The 15,304-nt window shown below is 44.0% G+C and overlaps 1 protein-coding gene across 6 annotated transcripts in view; it reads right to left on the bottom strand.

The window, feature by feature from the left end:
- SOCS6 (suppressor of cytokine signaling 6) overlaps positions 1-13,527 on the bottom strand; it is a 44,150-nt gene extending 30,623 nt beyond the window's left edge. Inside the window, exon 1 of one of the 6 annotated variants that reach the window (XM_054461232.2) lies at positions 13,342-13,527. The gene's annotated coding sequence lies outside the window, so the exon portion shown is untranslated. Of the gene's footprint in view, positions 1-5,779; positions 6,065-11,699; positions 11,808-12,561; positions 12,765-13,341 lie in introns of those variants that run through there. The other 5 variants (XM_063653823.1, XM_054461238.2, XM_054461233.2 and 2 more) reach the window with 5 other exon arrangements.
- Between the last annotated feature and the right edge of the window lie 1,777 nt (positions 13,528-15,304).

The following is a 15,304-nucleotide window of genomic DNA, read 5'->3' as shown; positions in this document are numbered from 1 at the left end:
CTGTAACACTCCCATTACCCCGGAACACTCCCTCATTTAATATCGCAGCAGATGGCCCAACTTCCTATTTCACCGAGAAAAGGAACGACATCAGAAGACCTTGGACTCGGCCCCCATCTACCCACTCAGCACCATGTTTCCATCTACTCCATCCTGCTACCTTGCTCAAGGGCCCCCACTGTCAGCTGGCACACTTAATCTCCCAACAATTTCCCCACTCCACTGGATCATTCCTGAATATGTTATTTCTCATATATAAACAAACTTGTAGGGACCCCACCTTCCTCACCAGCTGCAGCCCCATCTCTCTCATTCCCTTTGCAGCAAAATGCCTTAGGAGAATTGAGTCTACTGATGCCCACGATTCCTCTCCAATCTTCTCTGACACCCACACCAAAGCCTTCTCTACCAATCATCGCACAGAGCAGCTCTTGTCTAGCGAGAGTTCACAGTCCTAATCTTAGAGGCACTGTGTGACCACTGACCACTCCTTTTCCTTTAATATAATTTTACCTCTTTGCTAAGCACACCACTCTCTCACGGTCCCTCAGTCTGACTCCTTTGCTAGTTTCCCTCTGGAGTCTTAACGGGAGTGCCCCAACACTCAAGACTTTGGTCCCCTCTTGTCCATCCGTGATTTCACTCATGCTCATGACACTATATAGCATCGATGTGCCCTACACTCCCAAATTCTCTCTCTTCATTTACAGACTAGTTATATTCAGCTCCCTTCAGGACACTGCCACTTTGATGTCTTGCAGATACCTGAAACTTCACAAGTTCAAAACTAAACTTGGGCTCTTTCCCACCCCACCCCACACCAGCCCCACTTGCAGGTTTAAATCTTCTCTATCATACTTCCATTTCCGGCTACTCCACATTCGTCCCATGATCAGATCAGAACATTCAGAATCACCCTTGGCTCCTTTCGTTCTCTCATTCCTCATCCAGTATGTCATGAAATCCCAATTTCAGCTACCTCCAACACCTACGCAGAATCCAACTACTTTTTGCCACTATACTAGTCCAAGCTACCGTCCTCTTTCTCCTGCATCACAGCAATACCTCCTAATTAGTTTACTTGCTTTCTTTCCCCTGCCCCATTCTATTCTCAACATGTCTCAGCAAACTGGGACAGATGCTGACACTCTGGCTACTACTGTAATAAGGTCCTTTATCTCTGACCCAAGAGTCTTATGTCTTCCGCCAGCATCCATGAAACTGTAGCAGGCTAACTGGTGAGCCTGCCTTTGAGCTTGTGTTGAAGGCAAAAATCTCAGACATTTTACACTTCTCAGCAACTACATTCAAACATAATAAATATTTACAACTACATAAAAACAGAATTACATTTACATAATAAATGGAATACAGTTGCTTTGACTTCTTTCAGGGCCCTTAGCTCTTACCACAATAATCTCTAATTAACATGCAATAGGAACACTACATGGCTACAAAGGTAGATTTAAAAAAGTTAAATATAGCCAAATTAAGACAAATGAACTTAAAGTTGCCAAATAATTTAAACTTAAGAATAAATTTATATTTACAGCAAAAGTTCTAATAAATTTTCAAGTGATTCACTCCTACTTTATAGGCTATTGACACAAAAATATGGGGTAGCACTAGCTTAAGTTTGCAGGGGGATACTGAGTGAATCTCCATATAAAATACGTGATAATCTCTAAATCATGTCCAGTTCTAAAAGCATCTGACTCAATGAAAATAAAAATATGTACAGACTTAGATATCTAACCAGCAATGAACAACTTTCCCATGAGCATTTCTAAGCATCCTTCACTGTAATTGTGTTCAATGCATTCTTATTCAATTATTAAACTGAATATGAAACAAATATTCATAACGTCAATCATGTAAAAATGCTATTTGTGTTGGCTTTTAAGAATTGATTAATGAGGCTGGGCGCGGTGGCTCACGCCTGTAATCCCAGCACTTTGGGAGGCTGAGGCGGGCGGATCACTTGAGGTCAGGCGTTCGAGACTAGCCTGGCCCACGTGGTGAAACTTTGTCTCTACTAAAAAAATACAAAAACTAACCAGGTGTGGTGGGTGCCTGTAATCCCAGCTACTTGGGAGGCTGAGGCAGGAGAACCACCTGAACCCAGGAGGCAGAGGTTGCAGTGAGTCGAGATCATGCCACTGCATTCCAGTTTGGGTAACAGACTAAGTCTCAATGAAAAAAAAAACAAAGAATTGATTAAATGACTGCACACCTCTCCTTAATTTTTTAATTCAGATTTTAACAGGTTGCATTAAAAAAGTAGTACACATATACACCAATTCATCACTGTCTTTATATGTATGCAGTCATCCCTTGGTAATCATGGGGGATTAGCTCAGGACCCCCACCAATAACAAAAGCTATGAATGCTCAAGTCCCTTATATAAAATGTCATATTATTTGCATATAACCTATGTACATCCTCCTCATACTTTAAATTCATCTCTAGGTAATTTATAATACCTAACACAAGTGTTATATAAATGGTTATATTATTGTTTGTTGTCTTATTTGCACTTAACCAATTCAAAGAAATGTGATATAAAAAATATTTCATCTTAGTCCCTAGTTCCTGGCACAGTTCCTGTATCTTTGGGATTTCCTGAGACAGGAATGTTTTTTATTGTTCAAAACAAGCCCCTTTCAATCACAACTGTTAATGCTAACGCTGTGATTAAAAGTAGCCCTCCTGATAGGGCTGGTCACCCCGAGACCCAGTGCCTAGAGTGTGGAATTTTCAGCCTCGACCCCCAGTCCCTATCCTGAAGAGAAATGAAGAGAAAAGGAAAGGATTAGAGATTAAGTTCTACAGAAACTCTAACTAGAAGATTCGGGGACCTTGTGCACACAAGGGCGAGCTAGGCAGGAGGCTACCCTAGGAGGGGACAGAAGCTCCACGTCCCCCCGTGCTTGCTCCGTGCACCTCTTCTACTGGGCTGTTGCTGAGTTGTGCCCTTAATAATAATGTTTTCCTGAGTTTTATCCCAGCAAATTACCTAATCTGAGGAGGTAGTGGGAACCCCTGATTTGTAGCCAGTTGGTCAGAAGTATGAGAGGCCTGGGACTTGCGACTGGCATCTGAGGACGGGGCAGTCTTATGGGACTCAGCCCGTTGCCTGTGGGGACTGTATTTACTCTGGGTAGGGTCTGAATTAACTGAAGTGTTGGACACTCAGTTTTCTTTTTTTGTTTTTAAGACGGAGTGTCGCTCTTGTTGCCCAGGCTAGAGTGCAATGGCATGATCTTGGCTCGCTGCAACCTCCGCCTCCCGGGTTCAAGTGATTCTCCTTCCAGCCTCCCAAGTAGCTGGGATTACAGCATGTGCCACCGTGCCTGGCTAATTTTTGTATTTTTAGTAGACCCGGGGTTTTGCCACATTGGTCAGGCTGGTCTCGAACTCCTGACCTCAAGTGATCCACCCACCTCGGCCTCCCAAAGTGTTGGGATTACAGGCGTGAGCCACCACACCCAGCCTGGACACTCAGTTTTCACGCTGAAGAAGTGGTTGTTGGTGTTGGAAACACATCACAAGAAATAAATCAGCCTTTTATCTTCACTACTGTGTGTATCAGGCCTGAGTCTCCTATGAAATAACTATGACACTTTTCAACAAATTAATATAGGTATCTTAACTCTAAATCAGTGGAGACCTGGGCAACACGGATAATGGAAATCATTTGCACACTGAAAAGACAGCACCTCGACTTACTACTAGTAAGATCCTTAATGATGTCCACATCTGCAACCTTATTGGCTAAGGTATAATTACAGTTGGTGGCTTAGAAACAGCTATTGTAATACTTTCTGATATTATATATATGTAATACATCCTGACCTCCAGAATGATAAATGTAAAATACTATCCTGTATATAGTTCTTTTAATACCATTCACCTATATATGATCATAGCTGACAATGACAAATTAAAGAACAATTATTTAACATTTTAATGTAAACAAAATTATTTTAACTAAAAATAAAGCAAATTCCCCAAAAATCTCACATTAATTGTCTATGAAAAAGAATGACCTCATGAATTATAAACCACCAAGTAGGTAAAATTCTTTCAGAATTTGACAAATTATGAACAAAGATGTTTTGTTTTTATTCTGTACTGCAGCAAAGTGTTTTAATAGTTTCTTCATTGCTTTTTTATTTTTTCAAGATTAAAAGTAATTTGTTTATATATTAAAATATCTTAAATGTAATGAACTACTAAAGCAAAAATATCTAACTTGTGAAAGGCAATATGCATGTAAAACTAACTGAAAAGTAACACAACTATTAGGACTGCTCTCAGAGCCTTCAGATCAACACAAAAGCTCTAATTTAAAGAGCAATTTGTCCATTATTCAAATGCTTTCACATAGAACATAGAAGATTTTGTCATTCAATTTGCAGTAGAGAATTTGAGTTTTCAGTTAAAACAATCTTTTCCCCATTTCTAAAGTACATCCAAATGAAGAATGGAGTTTTAAATAGCAGATTTGGGGAACACAAAGTAATCCACATGAAATTTGTTATTAAATGTACATTAAGAGCCAACATAAACTTCATTCATTGATCATTAAAGCTGAAGGGAATCTTGGAAAGCAATAATTATTCAATTTAATAATATATCCCTATTAAGCAAATAATATAAAAATCTTACAAAATGAAAAGATTACTTGCATTATAAAACAATAATTTGATTGCCAAAAGTAACCATTTATTGTGGGTTCCCAAAGATGCGATCTCTTGATGCTTTTAAAATAGTCCAAATTAAAATAATTATGTTACCACCCACTACAGATCAGCAGGCCTTTCATCAACTAAGTTAACTGAACTCAGTGACACAGATGTGGCTTCATGAGAGCACTAACTGAAAACACTACCTTTATTTAAAGAAAAGAAATATATCTGGTTTTCCCCAAAAACGAAGGGTTTAATATTCATTGATGATAGCAAAACAAACAAAAACTGTTTAAAACAAGGAAAAAAAAAAACCCTCCTGATTAAACATACACTTCTTTAACTCCATCATTCCCCAAAAACACAGGAACGAAGAAAATCACAAAGCGAATTATGGCAGATGACAACAGTGTTAAGTGGCTAAAACAAATTGGAGTAAACCGAAATCTAAGACTGCTGGAAAGGAAGACAACGAAAAACCAGCCTGAGAAAAGGTTTCACAAATCTGAACCGAGAGGCGGATGCTATTTGTTTAAAAAAGAGGGGGTGAGGAGAACAGTTAAAAAACAAAACTCCCACAGCCAAACAGTAAACATTCAATAAAAGAAATTGAGGGAACTCCCCTCCAAAGAACAACAACAACAACAACAACAACAAAAAACTGACAAGAAAAATGGAGAAAAAAGCTAAGAAAATAAGTAGATGGCTTTAGGAGTTCCTATGTCCAATGAAGAAGAGCTTAAGACAGAAAAAAAAAAAGAAAGAAAATGAGAAAATGAAAGGGAAGAAATTATAAAAGTCATTTTAATGGTTTTCCTAGAACTAAAAAACACAAGTTTATAGACTGAAAAGCTCTGTGGAATGCTCAGCATATCCAAAGTAGAAAAGAACAATCACCAGATCCACCATGGTAAAATGTTAGTATTTAGGCAATAACACAAAAGTCCCCCCAAAAGCTTCTAGGGGGAAAAGAAATGGCTTACAACTGCCTGGGAAACTGGCGGCATGTGACTTAACAGTAACGCTGAAAACCGGAAGACAACAGAGCAAGCAATGCCTGCAAAATTCCAAGAGGAAACACACTTACAACTATGACCCCCACTGACAGTTCAATGACTCTCCTTGTGCCCTTGCACGTGTCTGGCATTCTTGCAGGGACTAGGCCTGGTTCTGGCCTATGGTGACGAGCGTGCGACCTGCAGATACACCCACATCCGCCATGGGGACAACAGACAGGAACTGTAGGTGAAAGCAGATTGGACCCAAAGGAAGAGGTCAAGGGAGGCGGCGCCCACCACAGACTTTGTGAAAGCAAGACACAGACCTCTATTCATGCACTGAGATTTCAGAGTTAATTTGTCACTGCCAAATAACTTATTTGATCTGAACTAAAATATTAACCTGAAATTTTATACACAGCCAGGAATACACCAAATACTTAGAACACAGACATTTTCTGACACACAAGGCTCAAAAAAAAAACAGTATCATCTTTTCCATCACCTTTCACAGGAAGTCACTAGGAGGATGAGCTTCCTCATATCAAGGAGGTAAACTAAGGAACTGAAAACAAGGAACCCTACTTGGGAAGGAGAAAAGAATTTCTAAGTTGACGGTAGAGGCTCCTGTGATTCGCCCTGTTTTAGATACTGTCCCTGCCTTCTGCATCTTTCTCCAATCAAACACACGTCACCCTGCAAGAGCCAGCTCAACTGTAACATCCTCCAGGAAGACACAAATCCAAATTCCCCAGTTCCCAGGATTAAATTAAAACCTTAAGCATCAACAGCAAGAAGGGCTGCATACACCAGAGTCCATTCTGAAATCGACTACTAATGTGGTGTGTGACTCTGGGCAGATGACACCCTGCTTAGACCCAATTTCCTCATCTGTGCAAGGACGAAGATAATCTATAATCAGAGCAGTTCCTTCTAGCTCTAAAATGCAGTAATTCTGCTGCAAATGTATAAAATCACTAAAATCCTACTGTAATTCTCTGCATTGGTATTTGCTTACATTTTCTGCCAGTCTGTGATATTTGGCAATAATGTTATTTCCTAAATATGTCACTTTTTTTTTTTTAACTTTAAAAGCAATGTCAACAAACAAAAATGACTATTGTCTGAGGGATGGTTAATACGTTACTGAAAACCGAAATTAAGCTTTAAAAACAAACACCATTATTATAAACATCACAACAAACTTTAAACAAGTAACATACAGACACAGTAAAAATCTACCAGTAAGAATTCATCTGACTTTAAAAGCATGCTAACCCAGCTGCTTCAACCATCTAGCGTATTATCGATATGGTCAGAACAATGTGTACCACAAAAATCACTTTAAGTGCCACCGTAAACAGCACCAAATAATCGGCTACCCAGAGCGCTGGGTAAAAATACCTTGTCTAAAGATTAACACTGAACTATTGAAATTGTTTTTGATGGAAATCTTATCTAGTAGGAGCCATACATTCCTCTGTCTTCAAAAAGGTATTTTAAGCACAAGTGTTGTATATTAAGTATAATCTCAGACTGTCACAAACTGCTGTATATAAATGGATGCCTCTCCAGACGACCAAATTTATCTGCTGGAAAATTTCAGGATGGCATAATGACACCATTAGGACTTACTGATGTTCACATTACTGCCTGCCTTCCAGGCCTTCAGATATATCCTGTCTTCTTTCTTTTCTTCTCTATACTCAAGAGTCCGATGCTATGGAAAATAAGATAATCATCACTCCCCAGTCTCCAAGTGTGATGCCCTTTTAACAATTTTAAGAAAGTATTTTAATGTGTTGGCTGTTAGGAGTGATAAAACAGTATCAGAACAAACGTAATCAGAGCAGAAGTCTCTGCAGAGAAGGCAAGTGCGGCATCTTTTTTGTTCTCGGTCTCCCACCAATGAACTGCAATGACCCCACAGCCAAGTCAGGCAGTTGCTGCTAACGCTGTGACCACCTGTAATCCTTACGAGTCCAGCAGCTTGCACTAGCAATCCTTCTGAACACGCCCATTCACTTACTGCTTTCATTTCCATTTCTCTTGCTCCTTTGGTTTCAAACCCTTTTCCCACATGAGGCTTCCTTAACAAAAACACTCAAGTCTAACACAGGTGTGGCTGATTAATCAGAATACTACTTTTGACTGGTCAGATTGTTTTAAATTAATAGTAATAATTACTTTAAATAGGAATTATTACCATTATTATACATTATAAAAGAGGGGGTGAGGAGAACAGTTAGAAAACGTAACTCCCACAGCCAAAAAGTAAACATCCAATAAAAGAAAAATTGAGGGAACTCCCCTCTGAAGAACAACAACAACAAAAAAAACTGACAAGAAAAACGGACTCCTACTCAGTGGCCAGGCCCCCTGGGATGTGTCAGAGACACAGAAAAGAATTAATAGTAATAATATTAATAGTAATAATTACTTTAAATAGGAATTATTACTATTACTTTAAAACATAATCTGACTAGTCAAAAGCAGTCAGATAAAGGAGTAGAATACTGGTGTTAAAGTATTAGCACTTGTTATATTTCAGGCACTTAATTAATACACTAACATGCATTATCTCATTCCATTTTCTTTCTTTCTTTTTTTTTTTTTAAATGGAGTCTCGCTCTGTTGCCCAGGCTAGAGTGCAGTGGCACAATCTCGGCTCACCACAACCTCCACCTCCCAGATTCAAGCGATTCTCCCGCCTCAGTCTCCCGAGTAGCTGGGACTACAGATGCGTGCCACCATGCCCGGCTAATTTTTGTATTTTTAGTAGGTTTCACTATGTTGGCCAGGCTGGTCTCAAACTCCTGACCTCCTGATCCACCCACCTCAGCCCCGCAAAGTGCTGGGATTACAGGTGTGAGCCACCGCACCCGGCTATCTCATTCCATTATCACACCAGCTCTGAAAGAAACATCATCATTATTAGACATGTAAAGGAACAAAAACTTTAAGTTTAATTTTTTTGTTTTAATCTACCCTATAAAATTGAAGTGCTGAAATTTAAACCTAGATCTGTATCCCCATGGGAGACTGTCTTCCTTAGTTAGCATGGAGGGCTTCTAAGTCTCTGGCTTTTCTAATTCCAAAGTAGTTTTTCCTTCTGGCTTAATTCTACACCAGAAAACTGAGGATATCAGGAGGTTTCAGATAACTGAGGTTTCACTTTACTAAGCTATGTAAGCAGGAGAAATGCGTTTTGGGATGGTGACTTTCTATACACTACACATGACTATACTTCCAGAAGTGAAAGAGATCTGGGCATCTACACTGCGAGTCAGTCTGGTACTTGAGTCACTCAGACACACATCATAGCTCTACAGGCAGTGACAGTTCTCTCTCTGTGGGGCTGTTGGGGCCACGTAATGATAAGGACTTTGGTTTTATTAGTGCTATGATTTACTCAGCCAGGCAAGCAGACCAGCTCAGAAAAGGACAAACGACATGAAACACCAACAACTTTCTAACACGTACACAGCACATCTCTGCCTTTAAGGTGTAGATAACAACATGAAAACTGCAAGTACTTTCTGTATACCCACATCCCTCCTACTCAGTGGCCAAGCCCCCTGGGATGTGTCAGGGACACAGAAAAGAAGGACCACAGCAGACATTCTGCCCTCACAGAACTTATTTGGGGGGGGCAGGGGAACAGCAGAAACAAGTAAACAAAGTAATTACAGACAATAATAGAGGTTATGAAGGAACCATACAAGTCAACCACTTGGGATTACTGAAGGAGCCGTAAGGTAGTCAAGGAAGTCTTCTCTGAGGTGGTGATGCTCTGAGGCGGTGCCACTGGCATTAAGATCTGAGAATGAACCAACCACAGGAGCCTCCGAAGGACACTGTAGGCAAACACAACTACTGTGTCACAGGTGGCGGAGCAGGAAGCAGCTCAGATTGTTGAGGAACAGAAAGGCTAGGGCAGAACCCTGGTAAGGCAGAGATGGTTGTTCAAGATGAGAACTAGGGAGAAATGAAAACACATTTCAGAACTAGGCAGAAATGTTATAGTCGATGAGGAAGAGTTTGGATTTTTGGCTGGGCACAGTGCTCATGCCTGCAATCCCAACACTTTGGGAGGCAAAGGTGGGAGGACCACTTGAGCCCATGATTTCAAGACCAACTGGGCAACATAAGGAGACCCCACCTCTACAAAAAAAAAAAAAAAAATCAGCTGGGCATGGTGGCGTGCACTTGTGGTCCCAGCTACTGGCGGAGGGGGTGCTGAGGCAAGAAGATCGCTTGAGCCTGGGAGGTCGAGGCTGCAGTGAGTCCTAACCGTGCCACTGCACTCCAGCCTGGGCAACCAGAACAAGATCCCCGTCTCAAAACAAAACAAAACAAAACAAAACAAGGGTTTGGATTTTACCATAAATACACATTCATTATAACTTTGTGAGATAAATTATTGTCCCCACTTTAGCCCCAGATAAGGAATAAGACTCAGAGGGCATATAGAACAAGTTCAGGGTGACAGAGCAGGTAAATGGATGCCCCAACATGTCCAGAGTGTGCAAGGTGAGAACTGAAATCTTATGTGATTTTATCTAAGTATGTTTGTTCTCGAAACATCAAGACCAATGGCCACCTAAAAACAACTGCCCCAACTAAGTAAAATGTAATGTTTGTATGGGTGGGTAAGGACCTGAAATCAGTTTAAGTAAACTGTGTCCTCAGTCCTAAAGCCATCACGACTTATTAGCTAAACCAACACGCCAAACAGCATAATAAATTACCCATAAAAACATTAATGACAATTTCACTTCAAAACAATATCAAACACGTCTTACGTTGTTCCTCTTTTAACAGCTGAACAACTATTTCTATCAATCTAGCCATATAAGAAAGTTTCTCCTTTTTATGACATATACTAGTATTAGGAATTTCTCCCTTGTAAAATGAATAATTTTACAAAAGCACTTCGGCACCACAGATGTAAATACAATTTCCAGAATTGGAAGAAGTCATGAGTGCATATTTTTAAGAGAGTAACAATAATTGAGTCCTAATAAGCTCACGATAAATTGAAAATATCTTAAAGTCAAAACTCACAGCGGGTTTATCTGGATATAAGTCGAGGGGCATACTGAATGTGTATCGTTTTTGCTCCATCAAAAAGTCAAAAAATCCAAAATTGGGGACCATCTATACGTTTGGACTTTTAAATAAGATCACACCTCTATGAGCAAAATAAAAGATATGATCAATAACCCAAAAGTTTCCTGAAAACTAGCCACAATGGAGAAAACTAGCAAGATTTTTCTCTGAGGAATGTAGCTACACAAGAAGGCTTAAGAGGACACTTGCAGGCTGGGTGTGGTGGTTCACACCTGTAATCCCAGGGCTTTGGGAGGCTGAGGTGAGAGGATCTTGAGGCCTAGAGTTTGAGACTCTAGGCCGAGGGCGACCTCGGCAACATAGCAAGACCCCACCTCTCCAAAAAATAATCAACCAGGTGTGGTGGCACATGTCTGTAGTCCAAGCTACTCAGGAGGCTGAGGGAGGTGGATCACTTGAGCCCAGGTGTTCAAGGCTGCAGTGAGCCATGATTGCACCACTGCACTCCACCCTGGGTGACAGAGGAAAAACAAAAAAGAAGATACTTGCTTTCAGTTTCCTAAAAAAGAGGGCCATTAAAAAGAACACCTTTTCCAGTTCTAACGCAAGAATGAAGAAAAACACTGGAAGGCAAAATGACTCGAAACCCAGTCAGTACAGCACCATTTTCCACCCTACGCCCAGTCAATGGCTCTCAAATTCCTTCCCTGCCACTCCCTGCGGGGGGGGGCCCCACCAAGAGAGGGGGTCATGGGATGACCCGAGGGTGTGCCCTTGGGTGGGAGGCCCTGCTGAAGAGAAAGGGGCAAGACTACCAATTTAGAGGGTAATTTAAAAGATAACGATAAAGGTAAAAGAGAAACAGTGTTTTAAAAGAGATGCTGAATGGAGTTCTAAAAATGTATAGATTCGGGTGAATACCTGGCTGACCCTTACCGAGGCACAAGCGGAAAGCCCTGGCCAAACTCCAGATAGAAGTTCTTCTAGGAATCCTTATCAAATCCACTGTCCACGAACCAGGTTCCTCCAAGGCACCAAGGCAGGCTTAGGGTGGGTGTTGGAACCAAAGGGTTAAGGCCACATATTTAGTTTAGAGCTGAATGGATCCTGGACCTTACCGTATCCACGCGTGCACAAAACCCACTAGGAGGAGAAATTAGAAAGCCCACGGAAAAGTATTACAGACTTTTTTTCCGGTTTTTGTGAAACCTGGTGAGCAATGCCATTCGTGTTTTTAAGGAAGGCTGTCCACAGCATTAAATACTACACTTAAGATTCATTCATCCAAGTAAGCTAAATGGATTTAATGTTATGGTAGTTGGTTAAAAAAAAGTCAAGATAAATTGCTACCTTCTGTGGTTGAGAAGATGTCAGATATTTTATCTTGAAGTAGAACGTTTACTTTTTTGTTTGATTCCAAATGTATCTTTATCCCAAGGAACACAGTAAATTTAAAATGTCTCTGGGAGACGTTCAGTGTGTGTAATTCACGTTATTTCTGTCATTACTGTGTTCTCTGTCCTCATGCACAGTGCATGTTGCCTTATCCGGGCAGACGTTGCAAAAACATTTGTTGAAATGAATTCAACATTATTTATTTTTGCTACCGGAAGACTGAGTCCTGCCACATATTCCCACCTGGCCCTTCATTCCAAACAGTGGGGATGGGAACCCCAATTTCACATTCCAACTGAACGTTAAGTTGGCACACACACTACTGCACATATCCCAAGTTTTGTGCCAGGATCTACCCCTGAGAAACGTCCATAATTCCGCTCCGTGAGCCACAAGGGTGTACCTGAAGTTGCCAACTCCCGAAGCAAACTGAAAATTCAGGCCCGTGTCGGTCCCAGGAGCGGTTTAAATTCCACAATCGTCCCGTCCCTGCACCCGGGTGAGTGCGCGGCCGGCCGGCGGCACCTTCAGCTGCAGAGCAGCCCCGGCCTGCAGCTCCACCAGCGCCGGCGCGACCTCGCGGTGGGGCGGGGGCGTCCCCGAGTCCCAGCGCCGCGCCCCAGGCCCGCCCTCGCGCCTGCGGCCTCGCCGCGCCCCGACCCCGAGCCCGAGCCCGCGGTGGTCCGAGGAGGGACCCGGTCGGGGCGCAGAGCCGCGCAGGCCCCGCGCCGCCGCCCAGGCCTCACGGAGCCCCGGCCTCTCCCCGGCGAGCTGCGGGCAACAAAGGCGGCGGCCCGGGCCGGCGCGCCGCGGCCGAAGAGGCCGAGGGGTCGAGAAGAGCCGCCCGCGGCCGCGCAGGCCTCGGCCCTTCAGGGGCCGCCGCGCCCCGGCCCCGGCTCCCCGGTTTCCGCGTCCCCGCTCCCGGGACCGGCCCCGGCCCCCGTTCCCCGGCCCTGGCCCCCGCCCGCGCACCCGCCGAGACGGCGCAGGGCCTCGCGCTGACCCAGACCCGCCGCTGCAGCCCCGCGCCCGGCGGCCTCCCCGGCCCGACTCGCGCCGGATCCGCCCCCTGCGCTCCGAGGCGAAAACCAGCCCCGCGGACGGTGCCCCGGACCGCGGGAGAGCCGGAGGCAGACGGCGAAGCCCGGCCCCTGCCTCCCGCCCGAGCTCCCCGGACGCTCACCCGGAGGCGGCCCGGCTCCGCTTCCTCGCCCAGCGCCGGCGCGACTGCCGCGCTCGCCTTCTCCTCTCCGCAACTCCTCCTCCCGCCTCCTTCCTCCTCCTCCTCCAGGAGGGGCGCGCGGCCGCGGCGCCTCGGCCCGAGCGGGGAGCGGGTGCGGAGGAGCCGAGCGGGCCGCCCCGCGCCCACTACTCGGGCCCGCGCGCAGAAGGGGCGGTGGGGCGGCGGGGCGCGCGGGGCTGAGGCCGGGGGCCGCGCGGGGCGGGGCGGGGGCCGGGCACTAAGTGGGGGTTCCGACGGGAGGGGCGCCGGGCCGGGGTCGTGGGGCGGACGGAGCGCGGAGCCCTGATCCCTTCCCCCACCCCCGCACCCCTCGGCTGGTGCCTGCAGGCGGCCGCTCCTCCCGCCCCCGGTGTCCCTGTCCTGGTTTTTCCTTTGGTGCTTTCCCTCTGGCAGGGGTGGCCCCGGCTAACGCGGAAAGGAAAGTCTCCTCGGCCCCCCGGCCCCGCGGATTTGGCAGCTGCGGTCCCTGTGCCCCTGTGGCGGGCGGCCGGACCCCCGCACTGCTCAGGTCCGCTAGGCTCGCGCGGGGACCCCGGCCTCGTCCCCGCAGGGAGGGGACCCCAGGACAGACGCGCGCGCACGTTGTGCAGAGCCACAAGTGGGGAAACCCTCGACTAAATTGTGAAAAATGCTTTTTAAAAAACCAAACATTCCTTGTTTCAAGCCATCTACTTTTCCATTTAGTCGTTTTCAGGGAGGTTTTGTACAAGGAATAGTTGTTTGTGCCGCCGAATTCCAAGGTAGTGTGATATACAAGTTGCATGTTGGGAACTTGACTAATTTCTTTGGAAACTGGCTGAACATACTACTAATATATAGCAGTACTACAAAAAACTTGATTTTTGTCCATAAGATTCAATAGGAGAATTTGTATTTCTCTTACGATGAAAAATGGTTAAAAAATGAATATCATTAGTATTTCAATAAAGCTTGGGGGGAGATAAATATTATTAAAATCTAACAAAAATTATTGTGGACTTTAAAAGTTGTGTTTCTTGAATAGTACGGACCTTTTTAAAAGAAAACCGAAAGTACAGAGAAAAAAGGGCTAGAAAAAAAGTCTAAAAAGTTGTTGAGGTATGAGTTGGTACCCGAATTATATCTCAATAAAGTTGTTAGTTACAAAAAAAGTTCAAGTACAGTAATCTTAATTCCTATGTCCAATATACAATCTAGATTTCCCCAAGAAATCTAGATTCGTAACAGAAAAGTTGGATCTTTAGATGATGCAAAGTTGATGTCATTTGTTATGTATCATACACTATCATTGTCATCTTCAGTTTTTACTTGAATTTATTAATAAAATACTACCATTATTGTTACCATGATTGAAATGCAACACAATTCTCAAATATCTAATTACAGTGATTGGAGAATGTAGGTCGAAATAGAATTGTCAGAGAAGTTAGTGGGAAACACAACAAACAGTAATTAACGGTGGCTCACGCCTGTAATCCCAGCACTTTGGGAGGCCAAGGCGGGCTGATCACAAGATCAGGAGATTGAGACCTGCCTGGCCAACACAGTGAAACCCCATCTCTACAAAAATACAAAAAGTAGCTGGGCGTGGTGGCAGGTGCCTGTAATCCCAGCTACTCAGGAGGCTGAGGCAGGAGAATCGTTTGAACCCGAAAGGCGGAGGTTGCAGTAAGCCGAGATCGCGCCACTGCACTCCAGCCTGGATGACACAGCTAGATGCTGTCTCAAAAAAAAAAAAGAAAAAGAAGCAAACGTTTCAATCCTACTGCCTCGGGGTGCCAGTGTCTCCCTATTTTTTCTAAAAATGACAACCAGCAGGAGCTGTGCAACAGGGGGTTAGTGAGCCTTTCACGCAGCAATGGGGCTGTGCAGGATGGGGAAGTGTTGACTCTTCCAGGAGACACTTAAATGTGTGGTTAAGACC

The sequence above is a fragment of the Pongo pygmaeus genome, chromosome 17 (genome assembly GCF_028885625.2).
Source record: "Pongo pygmaeus isolate AG05252 chromosome 17, NHGRI_mPonPyg2-v2.0_pri, whole genome shotgun sequence".
Classification (NCBI taxonomy): domain Eukaryota; kingdom Metazoa; phylum Chordata; class Mammalia; order Primates; family Hominidae; genus Pongo; species Pongo pygmaeus.
The sequence above is the reverse complement of the archived record's forward strand: the minus strand, read 5'-3'. Positions and strand labels throughout refer to the sequence as shown.